The sequence below is a fragment of the Giraffa tippelskirchi genome, chromosome Y (genome assembly GCF_054371585.1).
Source record: "Giraffa tippelskirchi isolate mGirTip1 chromosome Y, T2T-mGirTip1v1.2.pri, whole genome shotgun sequence".
In the NCBI taxonomy this organism is placed as follows: Eukaryota; Metazoa; Chordata; class Mammalia; order Artiodactyla; family Giraffidae; genus Giraffa; species Giraffa tippelskirchi.
The window spans coordinates 5,674,201-5,697,667 of NC_137290.1; positions in this window are offsets into that span (position 1 = coordinate 5,674,201).

Consider the following 23,467-nt stretch of genomic DNA (forward strand, 5'->3'; position numbering starts at 1 on the left):
GCAAATAAAGTGACGAGTCAACAGGCCTGGGAAAGAAACATAAACGGACGTAAGAGAGCGAATCACTCCCAGCTTTGACTTTAACTTCCTAACCTGTAGTCCATAACTTAGTTTGCTTTTCTCAAAACGAACCTGACACTAGGTGAATGACGTCCTGCCCCCAGGGCCCCCTGACTCTGCAGGAGCGACCTTCTGTGCTCATTACCCTTCATGGTGACTACATCCTGGAGCTCGTGCTTGCTTCCTTTACCTGCCTTCCCCTTGCAGACCACCCCTCCCAGCTTTCTGCATTTCAGAAACGAGGCCACAGGACAATCAACCAGAGACCAAGGGACCGAATTACCAGGCGACCTGACACCAGCTGTGACTGCTTTGGAACAACGCAAGAAGAAGGAGAATGCACAACCTTGGTTACTCTGAGCCTTATCCTTTACCCTAAGACAACAAGACCCAGGCTATAAAAAGTCTCTTGGTTCCCCCGGGTTTTGGAGGCGGGACCAGTTCTTAAGATGCTAGTCTGCTGTGTTCTTCCCTCTCCTGTATGAGGAGTAAAGCCATCTTTCCATTTCCTCCAAACTCCGTATGTTTTCATTTGGCTTCGGCGGGCAGAGAAAAGGGCTTCCCTGGTGGCTCAGATGGGAAGGAAGCTGCCTGTCATGTGGGAGACCTGGGTTCGATCCCTGGGTTGGGGAAGTTCCCTAGAGGAGGAAATGGCAACCCACTCCAGTATTCGTGCCTGGAGAATCCCATGGACAGAGGAGCCTGGCAGGCTACAGTCCATGGAGTGACAAAGAGTCAGACACGACTGAACCAGGCAGAGAAAGCCAAGATTTTGGCCAGCAACATGATCACAGCAATAATCTGGCATGATGCACTGCGTGCTTCACACAGCATCAACGTGCCTACATTAAAACCATCAGGAAATACCAGAAAAATGTCCAATGAAAATCAGCAGTGATGAGACTTTAATCCATGTCTGGTGTCTTTTCTTTCGATCCGTGTGGACAGCAGTGGTTATCCTCCGTTGCTCATCTGACTGTATAGTCCATGGGGTCATCAAGAGAAACACAGTGAGCGTTTTCTTTCGGTGTCGACCGACAACCTCTCAGCATCCTCTGTGTACATCACTGTATTCTACAGCAGCTGCAGTTTCCCAAAGAACTAAAGAGTTGGGGATAAGTTCACATACGTGCCCATACGTGAATGCGTGGGTGTCACATTTGCTGGCCGTGTTTTGTTTCAACAAGGAAATCAGCAGTAAATGATCTTTACCGGATGTGATACTGTACGGCACCCCCAGCCACCTTTCCCGCAGACTACAAAATCATACGTCTCTCTTGCTTCACTGAAGCCCTTAAAATTTGACTTTTTTTTTTTAAATCCATTCATCTGTCGATGGATATCTAGGTTGCTTTCATGTCCTGGGTATTGTAAATAGGGCTGCAATGAACACTGGCATACGTGAGTATTTTTGAGCTGCGGCTTTCTATTAGGGAATATGCCCAGTAGTGGGACTGCCGGTCATATGATCATCTTATTCCTAGTTTTTTTTAAGGAATCTACATACTGTTTTCCATAACGGTTATATCAGTTTACATTCCATTTCCACCAGCGGTGTAAGAGGGTTCCGTTATCTCCACATCCTCAGCAGCATTTACTGTCTGCAGAGTTTTTGGTGATGGCTATTCCAACTGGTGAGGTGATACCTCATTGTCATTCCCAAGACGTGAAAGGATGTGAGGAGGGAAGTGGAGGGAAGCTAGGGAGGGAGGGAAATGTGTGTATAATCACGGCTGATTCCCGCTATGGTATGGCAGAAACCAACGCAATATTATAAACATTCAAAAAACAAAAAAATTTCAAAATTCTAATTTAACCAGGAAAAAACTTCAACTTTTAAACGACTGAAAGCTTCAGGAGTGTTTCAAAATCATTTTATATACAAAATATATTGGGTTGGCCAAAATGTCTGTTCAGGTTTTTTCACAAGATGTTACAGGAAAACTGGAACGGACTTTTTGGCCAACCCAGTATAATGTATATACCAAAACTTAAATTGGATACGGAGTTGGAAGCAATCTCAGTAACCTAGTTCAAAATTTACAAAGATGTTGCTTATAATCTCTATGTTTTATCTAATTCACTAGTAAATTCTGAAATGAGTATTTTCCTAAAAAGAATAGCTGCATAATGCCTTATCATTTACTTAATTTTGTGTGCATACTAGCACTTGCTTGCTTAAGCCAATCTAATCAGAAATGTATTAAGGAATTAAAGGAGAAATTAAAATGTAACTAAAAAGTAATTATATCCAGATACAGAAAAACAGAGGCACAGGGATTTGGTGACCAGTCCTATTAGTGAGGAGTGAAGGGGGTCTCTGAAAATAATGGCCCAGACTAATAGATCCCTTCTGTTCAGTTCAGTTCAGTTGCTCAGTCGTGTCCGACTCTTTGCAGCCCCATGGACTGCAGCACACCAGGCCTCCCTGTCCATCACCAGCTCCTGGAGTTCACCCAAACTCATGTCCATCGAGTCGGTGATACCATCCAACCATCTCATCCTCTGTCGTCCCCTTCTCCTCCCGCCCTCAATCTTTCCCAGCATCAGGGTCTTTTCCAATGAGTCAGCTCTTCGCATCAGGTGGCCAAAGTAGTGGAGTTCGGCATCAGTCCTTCCAATGAAGATTCATGGTTGATTTCCTTTAGGATTGACTAGTTTGATCTCCTTTCAGTCCAAGGGACTCTCAAGAGTCTTCTCCAACACCGCAGTTCAAAAGCATCCATTCTTCTGCACTCAGCTTTCTTTGTAGTCCGACTCTCACATCCATACAGACTGCACTGTTCAAGCTATTTGTCAGGCTCCCCCCTTCCCCACATGGGCTTAGCTGGTAAAGAATCTGCCTGCAATGCAGGAGACCTTAGTTTGATTCCTGGGTTGGGAAGATCCCCTGGAGAAGGGATAGGGTACCCACTCCAGTATTCTTGGGCTTCCCTTGTGGCTCAGCTAGGAAATAATCCGCCTTCAATGCTGGAGACCTGTGTTCGATCCCTGGGTCAGGAAGATCCCCTGGAGAAGGGAAAGGCTACCCACTTCAGTATTCTGCCCTGGAGAATTCCATGGACTGTCTAGTCCATGGGGTCATCAAGAGTCAGACACAACTGAGCAACTTTCACTTTTCCCTTCCCCATCAGATGCAGTAAAACTCTCCAATCAATAAGCCTATAAAAGACTCCTCTATAAAAATCCAGAAGTATCCTGGGGCAAACCCCCAAGCGCAATGACAGTTCACTTCTCTGCCATGTAATGTGTTAAATATTTCAGTTTGGTGTAAAAGCAGCTTCCCTGGGACTCACACACAAAGAATCTGACTGCAATGCAGGAGATGGTTTGGGGAGGAGGGTGATCCCTGGGTCAGGAAGATCCCTTGGAGTAGGCCATGGCAACCCACTGCAGTATTCTTGACTGGAGAATCCCATGGAAAGAGGAGCCTGGTAGGCTACAGTCCATGGGGTTGCAAAGAGTCGGACGCGACTGAGCGACTAACACCAAGACTCGGTGTAAAAACCTCTCCTGGCTGGAACAAACTCTTCAATGACCCGATCATGTATAAAGGTTAAAGAGCAGGGGCATGGTGGTTACTTATTTCCAAAGTGTTAAACACGCTGGGCTCTGATAAACATGCTCGGCATGTCACAGTCAATTAGAAAGCCGTCCAGACTGAAGGAGCTTCTGACTTTGAGAAATGCCACTGGCATGAGATAAACAAAGAGGTGGACAATGCCCGGGAGCGCCATCCTCCTCAGAAACCAAAGTCAATTCCAACTGATGGCAAAGGCAAGAGTTCAAAGTTGCTGCTCGTCCTTTGGGACTAAAAATATATTGTTTTCTTCAGGCGACAGGGTTTCTCGTGACCCCAGCACAATTTTGTGTAGCTCAAAGATAAAAAATGGGCATCACACATCACAAGTTTCAACTGAACTCTTTCTGTAAGGATGGGACAGTAGGTATATGTGCATAAGGATGGACAGATGGAACTAAAAGTGTCTTCTTTACAGTGTGACCTAACCTTAGTCTGAGTCATGCCTACGAAATGCACCCCTGTCACAAAGGTTACTGTTGACTTCCTGCCCCAGCAGAGCCTCAGATAATGAATGGAATGTGTGCGATCCTGGTCCTGAAGAATTGTAAACAGGACAATAAAAGCCTTGGTTGGCCCACCCCATTCCTCACATTTTTGGTTAAAGGACTTGCCTGATGTTTCAGGTGAGCTGACATTCTCAACTTCCACCTACCCGGTAAGTACAGAGGTGGACAGTGAGGGGGCTGGGATTGACAGGTACACCCTGCTATATCTAAGGCGGATAATGAGGGCTTCCCTGGTGGCTTAGTGGTAAAGAATCCACCTGTCAATGCAGGAGACTTGGGTTCAATCCCTGATCCGGGAAGATGCCACATACTGGGGAATTACCAAGGCCACGTGTCCCAGCTGCTGAGCCCGTGTGACCCAACGACTGAAGCCTTTGCACCTTCGAGCCTGTGCTCGGGAACAAGAGGAGCCACCACAATGAGAAGCCTGCTCATGGCACCTAGAGAGTAGTCCCTGCTCTCCACACCTAGAGAAAGGCTTCTGTGCGGCGATGAAGACTCAGGACAGCCAAAAGTAAAGAAATAAAATTATTTTTTAAAAAACTGGATAACCAACACGGACCTGCCGTATAGCATGGGGAACTCTGCTCAACGTGAGGAAAACATCCTAGATGGCAGAGGAGTCCGAGGGAGAATGGGCACGTGTATACGTGCGGCTGAGTCCCTTTGCTGTCTTCCTGAAACGATCACAACGCTGTTAATCGGCCGTACTCCGATGTAAAAGTTTAAATGAAGAAAACGGACTAGGTCCCGGCCCAGGGAGCCCTCACCTAACTGAGGGCTTCTGTACAGGCCGGTCAACAAGTCTACATCCGGAGCAAGACTGTTGCTACTGGGTGGGACCCCCTGGATGTCCCTCAGTTCGCTGAGCTTCACCCCGAGATCTGAAAGGCCCCAGGATTTCCAAGGACTTTCTCGGGGGGTCCCGCAGGAGACTGGGGTATGAGCGAATGAATACCACCACCACCAGCTGTACCCAATCGTGCAGCTTCATGTAAAGCTGGTCCTGGGTTCTGCACGGAGCTTCTGAGTAGGTACTCGACGCTCTGCCGGATACCACGACAAGGAGAGCTCACGGACGTGGCCCAAGGCCATCCAGCTGATTGAAGGCCAATCCAAGTATCCACATTGTCCAATACAGCAGGGTGGCTTTTTCTACCAACACAGGATTTAAGAAGCACTTGCAGGCTCCCTTCTCCAGAAACCCTCTCACCATCAACCCTCATTTCCCCACAAACGGTTGAAATTTGCAGGGGTGGGGAGGGTTAAAATACAGTCTTGAGAAAGCACTTGTCAAAATGCAGCTGTACACTGTTTACAATAGCCAGGACATGGAAGCAACCCAATGTCTGTTGGCAGATGAATGGATAAGAAAGCTGTGGTACATATACACAATGGAATATTACTCAGCTATTAGAAAGAATGTATTTGAATCAGTTCTAACGAGGTGGATGAAACTGGAGCCTGTTACACAGAGTGAAGTAAGTCAGAAAGAAAAACACCAATACAGTATACTAACGCATATATATGGAATTTAGAAAGATAGTAATGATGACCCTGTATGCAAGACAGCAAAAGAGACACAGATGTAAAGAACAGACTTTTGGACTCTTTCGGAGAAGGTGAGTGTGGGATGATTTGAGAGAACAGCATTGAAACATGTATATTATCATATGTGAAATAGATCACCAGTCCAGGTTCAATGCATGAGACAGGGTGCTCAGGGCTGGTGCACTGGGATAATGGGATGGGGAGGGAGGTGGGAGGAGGGCTCAGGATGGGGACACATGTACACCCGTGGCTGATCCATGTCAATGTATGGCAAAACCACTACAATATTGTAAAGTCATTATTAGCCTCCAATTAAAATAAATAAATCAACTTAAAAAACATGCAGCTGTATTACCAGCAATGGGTTCTGAGCTCAGGGGTTTGCAAACCTGGCCCTTGATGCCCATGAGGAAGGGCTTTGCAGAAAGGCACGCTTCCCTTATCTCAGGCACCCATGGGAATTCTCCTTCAAGTCGCCCAATACCAGGCAGAGCCCTGAGACCTTGTGAAGCAGGGAACCTGTTATGTCCTTTCTGACAGGTTTCTCTCACATCACACCATGGTGGCAAAAAAGAGAACAGAAGAGTCCAGGGGCTACATTACTCCCCACTCCCACTGTTTCCTCGTATAACCAGAGAAATAAAGGTACAGCCCGTTTCTGCAGGAATGTCACATGGCTATCAAATACTCCCTCAGACTCTGCAGGTGACACCACCCTCGTGGCAGAAAGCAAAGAGGCACTAAAGAGTCTGTTGTTGAAAAGTGAAACAGAAGAGTGAAAAAGCTGGCTTAACACTCAATATTCAGAAAACTAAAATCATGGATGGCATCTGGTCCCATCACTTCAGGGCAAATAGATGGGGGAACAACGGAAACAGTGAGAGACTTCATTTTCCTGGGCTCCAAAATCACTGCAGATGGTGACTGCAGCCATGAAATTAAAAGATGCTTGCTCCTTGGAAGAAAAGCTATGACCAAACTAGACAGCGTATTAAAAAGCAGAGACATTACTTTGCCAACAAAGGTCGGTCTAGTCAAAGCTATGGTTTTTCCAGTAGTCATGTACGGATGTGCGAGTTGGACCATAAACGTAGCTGAACACTGAAGAACTGATACTTTCCAACTGTGCTGCTGGAGAAGACTCTTGAGAGTCCCTTGGACTCCAAGGAGATCAAACCAGTCCATCCTAAAGGGAATCAGTCCTGAATATTCATTGGAAGGACTGATGCTGAAGCAGAAGCTCCAATACTCTGGCCACCTGATGCGAAGAGCTGACTCATTGGAAAAAACCCTGATGCTGGGAAAGATTGCAGGCGGGAGGAGAAGGGGACGACAGAGGATGAGATGGTTGGGTGGCATCACTGACTCAATGGACATGAGTTTGAGCAAGCTCTGGGAGTTGGTGATAGACAGGGAAGCCTGGTGTGCTGTGGTCCATGGGGTCACAAAGACTCGGACACGACTGAACGACTGAACTGAACTGAGGTTGGGGCTGAGAACCTGGGCCGTGTCACCTCTGACTCTGAGCTCTTACCAACCTGCTTTTACAGTGTCTGGGGTCCTTCCTTGACCTGCTCTCATCACTTGAACCTTTCCCCCTATGCCACCCTCAAGCCCTTCTCCTCCCTTCCTAAGGCACCACTAATCCAATCAACACACTTTGCCAAAGACTTGGGTAAAGGAGGGGAATGGTGGCAGAGAATAAAAAAATTACTAGTAACTGAGTGTCAGGTACCACATTAAAAGTCCATCAGCCATATTATAGAGGAGTCCTTATTAAAAATTCCCATATTCTGGAGCCTGCCCTTTCTTACTCTAGAAAAAGATCTTTCATTCATCCAGCAAGTACTTGTTAGAAGCTTCCTTATTTACCAGGCCTGCGTCTATGCACCAGAGATTCGGCAATGATGAAAACAAACTCCGCCATTGTGAAATTGCATTCTCTGAATCAATCCATCCCTTCTTTTCTTAGCCCTGGATTCCTGAAGCCCAGGGACCAAAAAGAAACAATGGAAAATTCATGTAGCCCTCATATACTGAGCCTTTCTGTCTCCCATTGGTTTGATCTCCCCCTTTCAACCTAGGCCAGGGGCTTACTTTTTAGAACTCAAGGAACACTCATAGCACTTTGCTAAGCAAATGAGCGGCATTCATCTTGATATGCATTCTGCTTCCTCTCCACAGGGCAGGAATGCGTCTAGTCAAATTTTTAAATCAATGTTTCACTATAAGCAAGGTGAAAAGACAGCCTTCAGAATGGGAGAAAATAATAGCAAACAAAGCAACAGACAAACAATTAATCTCAAAAATATACAAGCAACTCCTGTAGCTCAATTCTAGAAAAATAAACAACCCAATCAAAAAGTGGGCCAAAGAACTAAATAGACATTTCTCCAAAGAAGACATACAGATGGCTAACAAACACATGAAAAGATGCTCAACATCACTCATTATCAAAGAAATGCAAATCAAAACCACAATGAGGTACCATTTCATGCCAGTCAGAATGGCTGCTATCCAAAAGTCTACAAGCAATAAATGCTGGAGAGGGTGCTGAGAAAAGGGAACCCTCTTACACTGTTGGTGGGGATGCAAACTAGTACAGCCACTATGGAGAACAGTGTGGAGATTCCTTAAAAAACTGGGAATAGAACTGCCATATGACCCAGCAATCCCACTGCTGGGCATACACACTGAGGAAACCAGAATTGAAAGAGACACATGTACCCCAATATTCATCGCAGCACTGTTTACAATAGCCAGGACATGGAAGCAACCTCGACGTCCATCAGCAGACGAATGGATAAGGAAGCTGTGGTACATATACACAATGGAATATTACTCAGCCATTCAAAAGAATACATTCAAATCAGTTCTAATGAGGTGGATGAAACTGGAGCCTATTATACAGTGAAGTAAGCCAGAAAGAAAAACACCAATACAGTATACTAACACATATATATGGAATTTGGTAAATCAGTAAAGATAACCCTGTATGCGAGACAGCAAAAGAGAGACAGATGTACAGAACAGTATTATGGACTCTGTGGGAGAGGGTGAGGGTGGGATGACATGGGAGAATGCCACTAAAGCTTGTAAATTATCATATGTGAAACAAATCGCCAGTCCAGGTTCAATGCATGATACAGGGTGATCGGGGCTGGTGCACTGGGATGACCCAGAGGGATGGGATGGGGAGGGAGGTTCTGGAAAGGGAACACATGTACACCCATGGCTGATTCACGTCAATGTATGGCAAAACAAATACAATATTGTAAAGTTAAAAAATAGAAAAATAAACTAATTTAAATAAAATAAAACAACAGAAAAAAAATCAATCAATCAATCAATGTTTCATTCTCTCTACATTTGCCGTTTCAAAATTCCACTTAATTGAAACCATTTCTCAGTTGTAATAGCACCAATAGACAATGATAATAGTATAAAATGCACCCCTTTAGGTGATGAGAACTATGCATGCTAAGTCACTTTGGTCATGTCTGACTCTTTGCAACCCATGAACTGTAGGCCACCAGGCTCCTCTGTCCATGGGATTCTCCAGGCAAGATTACCGGAGTGGGCTGCCATGCCCTTCTCCAGATGAGAATTAGGTGTCCCACAAAATATTGAAATACAAGCTTTAACAATATTTCTGGGAAAAACCAGCTAGGGATTCGTGCATATGTGAATCTTGAGGATATAAATTCACAAGTCTAACTTACGTGATTGAGGCAAGAATATGTCTAAACAGTGATCTCTGGCTTCCCTGGTGGTCCAGCGGTTAAGAACCTGTCTACCAATGCAGGTGACACGGGTTTGAACCCTGGTCCGGGAAGATCCAACATGCCTCAGAAAAACTAAGCCCAAGCGTCTCAACTACTGAGACTGTGGTCTAGAGCCTAAGAGCCATAGCGACTGAGCCCACCTACTGCAACCACGGAAGCCCCCGGTCCTAGAGCCGCACAACAAGATGCTCCACAACAAGATGCTTCACAGCAAGAGTGAAACTCAAAGTGCTAGTCGCCCAGCTGTCTCCCCCTCTTCGCAACCCCATGGACTGTAGCCCGCCAGGCTCCTCTGTCCATGGGGATTCTCCAGGCAAGAATACCAGAGTGGGTCAATTGCCATTGCCTTCTCCAGGGGATCTTCCTGACCCAGGGATCGAACCCAGGTCTCCTGCATGGCAGGCAGATTCTTTCCCATCTGAGCCACTAGGGAATCCAACAAGACAAGCTCACATACTACAACTAGACAGTAGCCCCCACTCAACTGCCATTAGAGAAAAGCGCACACACAACAACAAAGACCCACCAGAGTCAAAATATAAAATTCAATAAATACATCTTTAAATAAAAGGCGATCTCATGGTCATTACTCGGTAAAAAAAACTTAAGCCAGCAAAGGGATCCGAAATAATGCATGTTTTACTCCAACACTCTCTGGTTGAGTCCTTCCTGTCTGTGTGATACAGATGCTTCAGAACACAAAGACAGGAAAGTGCCCTCGACTCCTTTATTTCCATTCCCATTTCACCCCTCTTCAGAGACAAGCTTCTTGAAAGAGCAGTCGCCGTTAAGTTCATCTCTTCACCTCCCGGCTCTTCTTGATGTGTCTTCATCTGCTTTAACCTCAAGCACACACTTAGAAGTGCTTTTATCAAGACCGTGGATGGCTTTTTGTTCCTTGTTTTACTTGACTGTTGGAGAAGGAAATGGCAACCCACTCCAGTATTCTTGCCGGGAAAATCTCATAGACGGAGGAGGAGCCTGGTTACCGTCTACAGGCTACAGTCCACGGGGTCTCAGAGACTCGGACATGACTGAGCCACTTCACTTTCACTTTACTTGACTGTTCCGTAATTCTTGACGCTGTTGGCCACGTCCATCTTTCTGAAACTGTTTACTCCCTTGGTTGTCAAGGCAACGCACATTTGACCTTTAGTCTCTCTCACAGGCTGACATTTAAAAGGTTAGGTTCCATCCTCAACTCTCTTTTCTCTTATCCCTTCAGAGATGAGCAGGACCTCATTCACATCTGTCCTTTCCATCACCTCTAGAATGTCTACCACTGCCAACGACATGTCTCTAGTTCATCTCTCTCTCTCTCAGCCTGCAGAATCGTATTTTTAACTGTCTATTGGACTTTGTCCACCCAAATACTTTAGTTACATGTCAACCCCACTGAAGGCCAAACTCGATGCTTTATTTTTCCTTCCTCCCTGCTCTCATCACCCTCAAGATGCAATTCCCACTTATAGTACCTCTGTACCCTAACCATCCACAGCAAAATGTTTCAGTCATCCATACCATCTTTCTTGTCCACCACCGTTCCTGTCACTGAAAGTGAAAGTCACTCAGTCGTGTCCGACTCTTTTGACCCCATGGACTTTACAGTCCATGGAATTCTCCAGGCCAGAATCCTGGAGTGGGTAGCCTTTCATTTCTCCAGGGTATCTTCTCAACCCAGGGATCGAACCCAGGTCTCCCACATTGCAGGCAGATTCTTTACCAGCTGTGCCACCAGAGAAGCCCAAGAATACTGGAGTAGGTAGCCTATTCCTTCTCCAGGGGATCTTCCCAACCCAGGGATCGAATCCAGGTCTCCTGCATTGCAGGTGGATTCTTTACCAACTGATCTATTAGGGATGCCCGTTCCAGTCACCAGCTCCCGTCAATTTTATCATTGGACACTGCACATCCATCTTTTCCATGCCATATACATTGCGACTATTTTTCCTAAGATCTTCAAAACCTATCACCTGGAGAATATTACAGGTGTTTCCTAATTGGTCTCCCTAAGAACAGACTCAACATTCTAATCTGTATTTTATTATGTTATGATGCTGATCTTGCTAATGCATGAATGAGTCCCTTCTCCTATTTAACAGATGACTAGCTGTTCTCATTTTGGAATCATGTTGATCAGCCCAACATATAGCCTCCTCCAAGATCGGCCTTCTTATCTATCTTTCCAATCTCATCTCGCACCCTTTTCCAGGCCTCAGCCATACTGAAAAATCTTACAGTACCCTTAACCATATTCTATCATACCATCATTCTGCTCCACACACATACATACCCTGTTCTCCCTTCTAGACAAGCTTTTAGGACATCTTTGTGACGTGGTAGCCCTATTTGCCCTTTGAAGAGTAACTCAAAAATCCCTTCTCTTGGAAGTATTTCATGAACCCCCCCCCAAAAAAGTCAATCTGTGCTCCTGTGGGCCCTGAGAAATGCATTAGAAATTGACTAAGAGTTGACTTCATTATTTGAACAGGAGATGAGTCAAACAATGACAGGGTTCTGAGTCTGGAAGCCAAGAAAAACAGTTAGCAACTATCAGAGAAGAAGGAGGATAAGGTTCTACAAGAAGGGTGAAGATCTATAAGCATATTATTTATTTTTTGAATTAATCTGTTTTATTTGGAGGACAGTTACCTTACAATATTGTGATGTTTTTTGCCATACCTCAACATGAATCAGCCACAAGTATCCATGTAGTTTTTAAAACAAACTTTTGATTGCTGTAGAACATATGTAAAGGAAAGTGTATAGCTTACACAGATGAGAACCGCTAACCCTGAAGAGACAGAAAACACGAACTGTTGGCAAGGATGTGCAACAATACTCATGCTCCTGGGGCGTAAACTGTTGCACCATTTGGGGAAATTGCTGGCCAGTATCAAAGAAAAGTTAACACATGCTCACCCTCAGTTCAGTTCAGTCACTCAGTCATGTCCAACTCTTTGCGACCCCATGGACTGCAACATGCCAGGCGTCCCTGTCCATCACCAACACCCGGAGTTTACCCAAACTCATGTCCATCAAGTCGGTGATGCCATCCAACCACCTCATCCTCTGTTGTCCCCTTCTCCTCCCACCTTCAAACTTTGCCAGCATCAGGGTCTTTTCAAATGAGTCAGTTCTTCACATCAGGTGGCCAAAGTATTGGAGTTTCAGCTTTAACATCAGTCCTTCCAATGAACACCCAGGACTGATCTCCTTTAGGATGAACTGGTTGGATCTCCTTGCAGTCCAAGGGACTCTCAAGAGTCTTCTCCAACACCACAGTTCAAAAGCATCAATTCTTCAGCACTCAGCTTTCTTTATGGTCCAACTCTCACTCACATCCATACATGACTACTGGAAAAACCATAGCCTTGACTAGACAGAACTTTGTTGGTAATGTCTCTGCTTTTTAATATGCTGTCTAGGTTGGTCATAGCTTTTTTTCCAAGAAGTAGGTGTGTTTTAATTTCATGGCTGCAGTCACCATCTGCAGTGATTTTGGAGCCCCCCAAAATAAAGTCTGTCACTGTTTCCATTGTTTCCCCATCCATTTGCCATGAAGTGATGGGATCGGCTGCCACGATCTTAGTTTCACCCTAGAACCCAGTAATTCCATTTCTAAGAATACACCCAACAGATATGCTGAGGAACACGCACAGTATCTTCAGAGCAGCTGTATTCATGTGACAACGAGTAGAAATGATCCAAATGGTCCATCAGTCCGTGAATGGATGAGTAAGCTGGATTACATTCACACCATGGAATACTATCTGACCACGAGAATGAGCTACACACCACATGTAAAAGTGTGGATGACTCTCAAACCGAGCGCTGAGTGAAAGAAGTCGGTACAAAAGGGGACATATTGCATGACACGCCAAGTACAGAAAGGAGCACAGTCAATCTCTACTTTTTGAAAGCAGGATGGCACTCAGTGACCGGAAAGGAGTGAAAGACATGATTCGAGGGTGTTAATAGGCTCTTTCATTCATGAGTTCCTCATTACTGGTTGTCTTCCATTTGTGAAAATTCAAACTGCACACACGGGTTGTATGCGTTTTCCATATATCAAGCTGCAACAAAAGGTTTTTAAGTGTATACAGCTTAATGAGTTTTTACTAAGTGAACATTCCCATGTAACTAACGTGGAGCCATGAAACAGCATATTGCCGGCACCTCGGAAGCCCCTTCATACTCCAGCCCTTATCAATTCCCTCGAAACAATTTCTGTTCTGACCTTTACCATGATGGCAGAGATTCCCGCCTGTACTGTTCAGTGCTGTTTCCTCCATTTCAACAAAATATATCGGCATGCTATAGACATGTTTACAGATACATGTCAAACTAATAAATCATGGGCAAAAATGGAGACGTCAACAAGGATATCTGAAACCTTAACTGTGGCCAAGTCCATTAAATTAAAAGGGTAAAGTGAGGAAAACAAGCTAAGAAAGAAAGTGTGGTTCCTTAGAGAATGTCTATATTGCTTAGGAAAAAGCAATACTGAAGGGTAGTCTGAAAATCAAACCGTATTTTCCCTTCATAGAAATGCAATGTACTAGTTTCTTACCAACCGAGAAGAGATCTGGTTTGTATGACTAGGGGCTTCCCTAATGGCTCAGACAGTAAAGAGCCTGCCTGCAGTGTGGGAGACCCAGGTACGATCCCTGGGCCGGGAAGATCCCCTGGAGAAGGAAATGGTAACCCACTCCTGTATTCTTGCCTGGAAAATCCCATGGATGGAGGAGCCTGGTGGGCTACAGTCTATGGGGTCACAAAGAATCAGACACAACTGAGCGACTTCACTTTCTTCCTTTCTTTGTATGACTAACCACCTACCATTTGAAAACATTTCACATATGCAGTCTTTCTGGTAACTTACAAGCATCTTTGTACTCACAATGCAAGGCTTCGAAACGTATGCCTTAGATCGGTGTTGTGTACTTTTTTTAAATCGACTTGAAAATAGAAAGAATTTCAGCTTCCAAACAACCTTCAGACCTGAGCAGTTAGTAATTGCGCAAGGATCACCAAGTCTGACGTGAAAAATTTACAGCATTTGAAAAGCCCACAAGCCACACAACTGACTTTTGCTCAACTTCGTGGTTCATTACACCTGATATTGGGTGTTCACTGTATAGAATGGAAGAGGCCGGAAAACCCGGGCTGGGAGGCTGGCTTGCCCATTCATTCGGATCTGCTCCGGTACAGCACCTCCCTTGTCTGAGCCCCAGGAAAGGCAGGGCGGATCTCCAGGCAGTAAACTGTAAATTATTATAAAATAAGAGTATACACATGAGAGTGGACTTTTGCCTGCCCTGAGTTTGTATGGTTCCATATGCGGAGTCTCCCGAATCACAGCAGTGCCCACATCCCACGTACAGCTCTTTCTTCCATGTACATTCTGTTCAAATTTCGCTTTGGACGTGATCGCATTCCTTCCGTCTGGACTTGCATTGTACCCAGGGTGTGAAATAAGCGATGAGATTCACGAGTGCGATTGATGCTGTGCTGCGTCATCTAAATTAGTCTGTCCTCCCAATTAGATTAAGTCCCTTGACTCGAGGTATAAGACTCTGGCCTCCCATCTGGATCACAAAAAGATAGTATGGGGCAAAGAGAGAAGGGAAGACGCTGAAAAGGTGTTCACTGTGGTTCTTTTTACATTTAGAAATATTGCCGACTCTCCCCAAACTGTTGGATTTCCGTGAACGATAACTGAACCTAAGCGTCGTTTAGAGAAAGATGATGGTTTAGGAAAAGATGCTTAGTGACTCATACAGACAGGTAATTTACACGCCATCTGCAGCCAGTGCTGTCGTGACAAAGTGATTAGAAGCGGACCGCAGCTTCGGCTCATTAATCAGCAGAGACAGGGCAAGGAAGGCCGCACGCGTGGCAAAGCCCCAAAGCACAGCTCAGTGCCAAGGACGCCGTATTAGCTTCCTCCTCGCAAGACAGAAGGACAATGTCAGGCCCCTCTCACAGGTCATGTGGCCAGAAATCCAGGCCTGTTCCTCAAGGGACTTATCCTCTGATATTTCCTCGGTGGCCTTTTATCATCTTTAACCAACTCATATTTATTTTTTAAAGTAGCGCAAGTTCATCGAAATCGGAAAATTTTCAAAAAGCAGAAAAACAGACGTCATAAACATTGACACTGTTTTTGCATGTACTTGATCTTTGCTATGGATATTTTTATGTAGGATGATGACATGGAATATACTAGGTGACATAAACCTTATAAATCAGCAGGCACAATTTCATAAAGAATATTTATTAGAAATTTCATTTTAAAAAACTTGAAAAAATGATCCAAGTCAGTGCAGATTTTTCCTGTATGTCTCTCTGTCTGCTGACTCCTCCTGAATGCATCCTAGTCAATCTTTTCAACGAAATCTCACGGAGAAGTCCATCGTGACCCAGCGGAGAGGGCAGACTGTGGGCAGATGTTCTATTGAACCAAGCACAGAACATTCCACTTGTGGAAAGCCTCCATCCTTGGTCCAAACAACTTTGACCTGGGTCCCACAGTCACGTTATAACCAGGATGACCACTTCTGACCTTCTCAGCGGGGACTGTGGACACAGAAGTCCAAGGGATAATATCAGTGGTCTGGCTTGCATCATGAGCTCAGCTCTGTTCAGAGGCTGGGTATTCTAGTCAATGAGCCTGAGTCCCAAACTCAATTTTACACTGAGTAACACAGAGCTTCCAAATAAATGAGCTATGCCACCTAAAAATAAATGAAGAGCTGTGCGCGTTCCTGCTGAGGTATGTGCAACTCTTGGTACCCCATGCACTGTAGTCCAACAGGCTCCTCTGTTCATGGGATTTTCCAGGCAAGAAGACTGGAATGGGTTGCCATCTCCATTTCCAGGGAATCTTCCTGACTCAGGGATCGAACCCGAGTCTCCTGCATTGGCAGGCGGATTCTTTACCATGCACCAAGGCCATATAGAGAGAGCTTCCAAAAAAAGAAAGAGCTATGCCATCCAAAAAAGGAAGAAGAAATTCTGGAATTTCCCAGGGGAAATTCCACTGAATTTTTCATGCTTTGTAGACAAACCTTTTTCCTCCTTCTAGGGTGTACATTGTCAACGCATTTTCCTAGGAGCACTTCTTATTAAACCAAAGCAATTTTCAATTACGTCTTTTCTGTTTTTCGCCTCCAAGCCACCTCAAGCACCTCTCATGCCCGTTTTAATTCTACCAGCACACGTTTTATTCCCCTGCATTCCTCTCCCATCTCATCTGTCTTGCTTCCTCACGTCATCCTTCCGTTTTTATCTCCAGCTCTCTTCCCCTTACGACTTCACTCTCTACCTTGTTGCCTTGTATCATACTTTGAATCCCAGACAGTTTTCTTGGACGCCTTTCTCCTTCCTGCCTTGCTTAATATTATAGCAGAAATGCACTCTCCTGAGTGTTCAGGGCAATATTGCTGTGAAGCCTGCAGCTTTTCCCACGGGCTCTGCATTTTCTGATCTGTTCCTGTTTTACTGTCACGCGGAAAGGAGACTTCTCCATCTGTGGCGTGTCTCTGCACTGAGGCTGCATGTGACCCCATGGACTGTAGCCCACCAGGCTCCTCCATCCATGGGACTCTCCAGGCAAGAGTACTGGAGTGGGTCGCCATTTCCCACAGAGGGGTGCAGCTGTTAACATCCCAGTGGGCATGGAAATGAGCACCTCTGTCCTGAAGGGAGACCTGGGAGCACATTACAGGGTCCTCTGCAAGGACAGTTTCCACAGCCTGTATGTCAGATGGCTGGCAGGCTGTACAACAAATAACCCTGAAATTCTAACCACTTCATAAAACGAGTTGCTGCCGACTCAAGCTCCTTGACCAACATACAGTGAGCCCTACTCATCCGTGTCACTTGAGGACCCAGGTTTGTTTACAAAAGGTCACAAGCAGCAGGTATTTTCATGACAACTTAGGTTGAAGGACAGAAACATCAGGAATCACGGACTGCCTTAAACAGACCCAGAAGCATGTCACGTTTCGCCCAATCAATTCTGAGGTCACATGGCCTAAAATCTACCCAGTGTCCAGAAAAAAAGGAGCAGCAGGATATCCATGACCTGATAACAGAGAAACAGCCTAGCCTGGGGTCTACAGATGTGAACTGGCGATCAAAACACTGACATACCTTTTTTTAATCTTTAAAAAGAAAAAAAAAAAGAATAATAAGAAGAAAGGGAACATGTGATCTTCTGCAAGGAAGAAAGAAAGTCTCAGTTCAGTTCAGTCGCTCAGTCTTGTCCGACTCTTTGCAACCCCATGGACTGCAGCATGCCAGGCCTCCCTGTCCATCACCAACTCCCGGAGTTTACTCAAACTCATGTCCATCGAGTCGGTGATGCCATCCAACCATCTCATCCTCTGTCGTCCCCTTCTCCTCCCACCTTCAATCTTTCCCAGCATCAGGGTCTTTTCCAATGAGTCAGCTCTTTGCATCAGGTGGCCAAAGGATTGGAGTTTCAGCTTCAGCATCAGTCCTTCCAATGAATACTCACGACTGATTTCCTGTAGGATGGACTGGTTGGATCTCCTTGCATTCCAAGGGACTCTCAAGAGTCTTCTCCAACACCACAGTTCAAAAACATCAATTCTTCAGCGCTCAGCCTTCTTTATAGTCCAACTCTCACATCCATACATGATTACTGGAAAAACCATAGCCTTGACTAGACGGACCTTTGTTGGCAAAGTACCGTCTCTGCTTTTCAATATGCTGTCTAGGTTGATCATAACTTTCCTTCCAAGGAGCAAGCGTCTTTTAATTTCACGGCTGCAGTCACCATCTGCAGTGGCTTGCTGCACCGCAGCTACAAGCACACATGATAGACTGCCTTGAGAGTGTGTATTGTGTTGTGTGTATGTGATGTATCTTTGTGTGTTTGCGCATGCACACATGTGACCTGGGTTGCTCAACAAAGCACTCAGATAGCAACAGCATAATACAGTCAGGGCAGAGATGAGCTGAGCGTGTGGTGTTATAACTACCTCTACATATCCACTTCAAAAACTTGAATTTCTTCAACTAATAGTACTGGGAAAACCAGATATCCACATGTAAATGAATGAAATCAGACCCCAATTTTACACCATTCAAGAATATTAACTTTAAATGGATTAAGGCCTGACACTGTTAAACTCCTGGAAGAGAACATGGGGGATAATTTTCATAACATTGGTCCAGGTAATGATTTCTTGGATAGGACGCAAAAAAAAAAAAAAAAACATAAGCAACGCAAGAAAAACACACAGAACTACATAAAACTAAAAGGTTTCTCCACAGCAAAGGAAAAAATTCCACAAGTAAAAAGGCAACTTAATGAATGGGAAAAAATATTTGTAAACCATGTATCTGATAAGGGGCTAATACCTAAAATAGAAAAGAGATCACTACAACGCGATAGCAAAAAGCAAACAATCTGATTTTAAAATGCCTGAATAGACATTTTACCACAAAGACATATAAATGGCCAAGAAGACACATGAAAATATACTCAATGTCACCATTCATCAGGGAAATGCAAATCAAAACCACAACGACACATCAACTCACATCTGTTAGAATTGCCATCATCAAAAACACAGGAAGTAAGTATTGGCAAGGATGTAGAGGAAAGGGAATCTGTACATTGTTGGTGAGCATTAAATTGGCACAGCCACAAGGGAAAACGGGGTGGAAGTTACTCAAGAAATTAAAAATAGAATTAGCATATGATCCAGCAATCCCATGCCTGGGTATATATCCCAAAGAACTGCAATCAGGATCTCAAACAGTTACACTCCCATGTTCATCACATTATTCACAATAGCTAAGATATGGAAACAACTTAAGTGTCCACTGAGTAATGAATAGAAAAACAAAATGTGACACACAAACATACAATGAAACATTCAGCCTCAAGAGCAACAAATCCTGTCATTTGCAACAGCACGGATGAATCTAAAAGACATTATGCTAAATGGAATGAGCCAGTCACAAAATTCCAAATATTTCACGATTCCGTGAAAATGAGGAACCTAGAGTCAGCAAACAGAGAGGTAGAGTCAGAGTTTACTTTGGAATGGAACTATCGAGAAATTATATGGTGCTCTAAGTCACAGTCCATCGATTGTCTTCTCATTTTGTTTATGTTTTCCTTTGTGGTACAAAAATGTGTGGTGGTGGTGGTGGTTTAGTCACTCAGTCGTGTCCGATTCTTTGCAGCCCCATGGACTGTAGCCCACCAGGCTCCTCTGTCCATGGGATTCTCCAGGCAAGAATACTGGAGCCGGTTGCCATTTCCTTCTCCAGGAGATCTTCCCGACCAAGGAATAGAACCCAGGTCTCCTGCATTGCAGGCAGATTCTTTACCAACTGAGCCATGAGGGAAGCCTGTGTAAGTTTAATTAGATTCTATTCTTTATTATTATATTTTTGCTTTTATTTCTATTGCTTTGGGAGACTGACCTGCGAAAAGGACGCTACGATTTATGTCAGAGAACGTTTTGCCGATGTTTTCTTCTAGGAGTTTTATGATATCACGTCTTACAAATTTAAGACATAATAAGTAGAGAATTTTCTACTGTCAATAATCGAAATGAAATATGTATTTGTAAAACCTAAACAGAAACTGGAGCCTATTACACAGAGTGAAGTTAAGTCAGAAAGAAAAACACCAATACAGTTATTAACGCATATATATGGAATTTAGAAAGATGGTAATGATGACCCTATATGTGAGACAGAAAAAGAGACACAGAAGTAAAGAACAGCCTTTTGGACTCGGTGGGAGAAGGCGAGGGTGGGATGATTTGAGAGAATAGCATTGAAACATGTATATGACCATATGTGAAACAGATCGCCAGTCCAGGTTCAATGCATGAGACAGGGTGCTCAGGGCTGGTGCACTGGGATGACCCTGAGGGATGGGATGGGGAGGGAGGTGGGAGGGGGGTTCAGGATGGGGAACACATGTACACCCGTGACTGATTCGCGTCAATGTATGGCGAAAGCCACTCCAATATTGTAAAGTCATTAGCCTCCAATTAAAATTAATTAATGTAATAAAAAATAAAATTTAAAAAGAGAATCCACTGAGAAGGACTATTTCAGGGTTGCAAGGTCTTGAACTGTGTACACTTGGACAGCCCAAATGATTCAGGTCTTACCGAGGCCTGAGCTGATGGGGGTCGAAGTCCGTGTGGGGCTTCACGTATCAGCAGACCCCTACATGACTCTCTCTTCCCGGCACGCAGGCTCCACCGAGACCACCACGTTCAGCATCAGCTTCCATGTCTCCTTGGGCCCCTTACGACTGTCAGTTAACTTCCTACTGATTGCTACGGGAGGGGCCTCCAAGGTTCCCCAACAGTTTTCCCCACAGATGGCAGTGCTGGCCATCTGTGATCCACTTCTATTCTTCAACACAGCTTCCTTGTCTCGCACTGAGGATGAGCACACACTCCCTTTAGGTCTGCTGAGTGCTATGCAAAAGAAACACTCCCTGTAGGTCACTTAGGGCGGCACATAATTGCCGACAGCCCCATTCCAAAATAAAATACATATGCAAATGAGTCTATGCAAACACATTCTGGCAATTGCCTTTTTCCCCAAAGCGCATCCTCTGATTCCTCAGTTCCTCCAGTAAAGGTGGAAGGGTGAAGAACAGGTGTTTCTCCGCTGCTAAACTCCATCACCAATTTCCTATTTTTCTTGCTGTTTTACAGAAGAGACTAACTAGAATTACTGATCATAAAGTTAACATTTGCATCACAGGAATAGTTGAAGGTAATAAGCAATAAAACCATAAATGAACGTTTTATTTCTAAGTTAAGTCTCCCCCCTGAGTTTTCTAAACAGTGAATTTCCAGAGTCAGCTCTAGGCTGTGTTTTCCAGCCTCCAGCCGTGAGAAATGGCAGATAGGAAAAAGACTGGCTATGAAACCAACTAACACCCATTATCAGACCACGCTGAGGATTTAAAGTGAATATTACAGGTTTCCAGGTGCTTTTATGGTTAGTAGGTAAATCTCAGTTCCCTAGTTCTGTAATCTGAGAACAAGCAAATACTCATTTTGATTTTTTAAAAACACATTCCATCTCAAACATAGTTCCTTCAAAACTTGCTGTATTTAAATTGCCTTAATGCTGTCTGTGAATTGTGCTCACTTGAGGAGAGCACGTGAGGAGTTTAAAGGATAATGATTTTCTAAAAATACCCATGATTTGCACTTTCTTTCCATCTCAAAGCAACTGGATCTATTATGTATTTTTATCCACTTGTCAGGCATGGAGAAAGTGGTGAGCAAGAACTCTCAAGTCCTACCGTGCTTTTTAAAATTAAATGATCAGCCCCAAATCTAAATTTATCATGTGAATGACAGCGCCTATGTCCTCAGTGAGACATGGTACACTCTCTTCCTATAAACCAGAAGATCACTTTATAGTCTCTAGGGTTACTCATGGGCTTGCATTTCAGCTTTTCAGCAAATGGGGCTGTGGCAAGCATCTTTGACCAATTTCTTTACAGAAGGGAATACATTCCACCAGTCTGAATATATGGATTACTTGCCCATCGTTATTATAGCAGTTCCTCCCCCGGACATCTGATCAATAGCACAGTCTTGCTCACTTGTCTCCTCTCAAATCTTGTTAAATAGTTTCTAAATGTAACCACATGCAACAGAAGGGCCAAGAGAAATATATATATATTTCCCAGTAAATAGTCTGCGAGGTGCAGTCATGTAAAAATACAAAAACACCTTTGTCATTAAAGGTTGGAGAAAGATTAAAGTTACATAAATTCTTTAGGCAATACAGCTCTCAAAAATGTCTAAGTTAATCACCATTCTTAACTGAATCTAAAAGGTGAATGTATATAGCTTAGCCATTTGTGAAAAGATAATGTTCCAGCTGAGTCTTTATCAATACATTTGGGGATTTCTTTAGATTCTATGAGAAGAGGGATAATAACAACTCTTTCGACATGTGATATTAAAAATGTTTTAGTACTAATTGATCTGGGCTCCAGCCAGCGAGAAGGGGCAGTGACAACTCACACTGGCCATGGACCACCGTGAGCCATTCCAAGGGGCATCACTCAGCCTGGCCTCGATCACCGGTGGGGGTATTAGAAAATAAGAGTCCTTAGCAGAGTCTGACATGTAGGATCTACTTGGAAAATGTCAGCATTCTCCAAAGCAGGTCTCCTGCCACGGTAGGTCTTCAATGCAACTGTATACACAGTTACAGGGTGCTTCCTGTAAATATTAAGTACGGACAGCAAGGAGATCACACCAGTCCATCCTAAAGGAAATCAACCCTGAATATTCGTTGGAAGGACTGATGCTGAAGCTCCAATCCTTTGGCCACCTGATGCGAAGAGCCAACTTATCAGAAAAGACCCTGATGCTGGGAAAGATTGAGGGCAGGAGGAGAAGGGGATGACAGAGGATGAGATGGTCGGATGGCATTACCGACTAGATGGACATGAGTTTGAGTAAGCTCCGGGAGTTGGTGATGGACAGGGAGGCCTGGCATGCTGCAGCCCATGGGAGTTGCAAAGAGTCGGACACGACTGAGCCACTGAACTGAAACAACACTAAATATTCAAGACTGACACCTAAGTATCTGAAACACGGGTGTGAAAACCTCAGTAACCGACTCTGCATTTTTAACCCAAAGGTAGGAATGTATAGAAAGTTCAAGCCACAGTCAGAGAGGCAGGAGGAAGCATAAACTCTGATAGACGTGAAGGCTTCTGGAGCATGAGTCACTCACGACAAACAGGAAAATGACACGGAGAACTCTAACTCTACAACTGCAAGCTGCTTCCTTAAACACTGAGGAGTTAGGAAAATAGAACCGGATAAAATTTTCAGAGATGCACCTTGCTCACATTCAATGTGGCTTATACTGCAAAGAAATTCTCTCGGGAGAATAGAAATAGCCAAATCATTAGATGATTCTTCATCGAG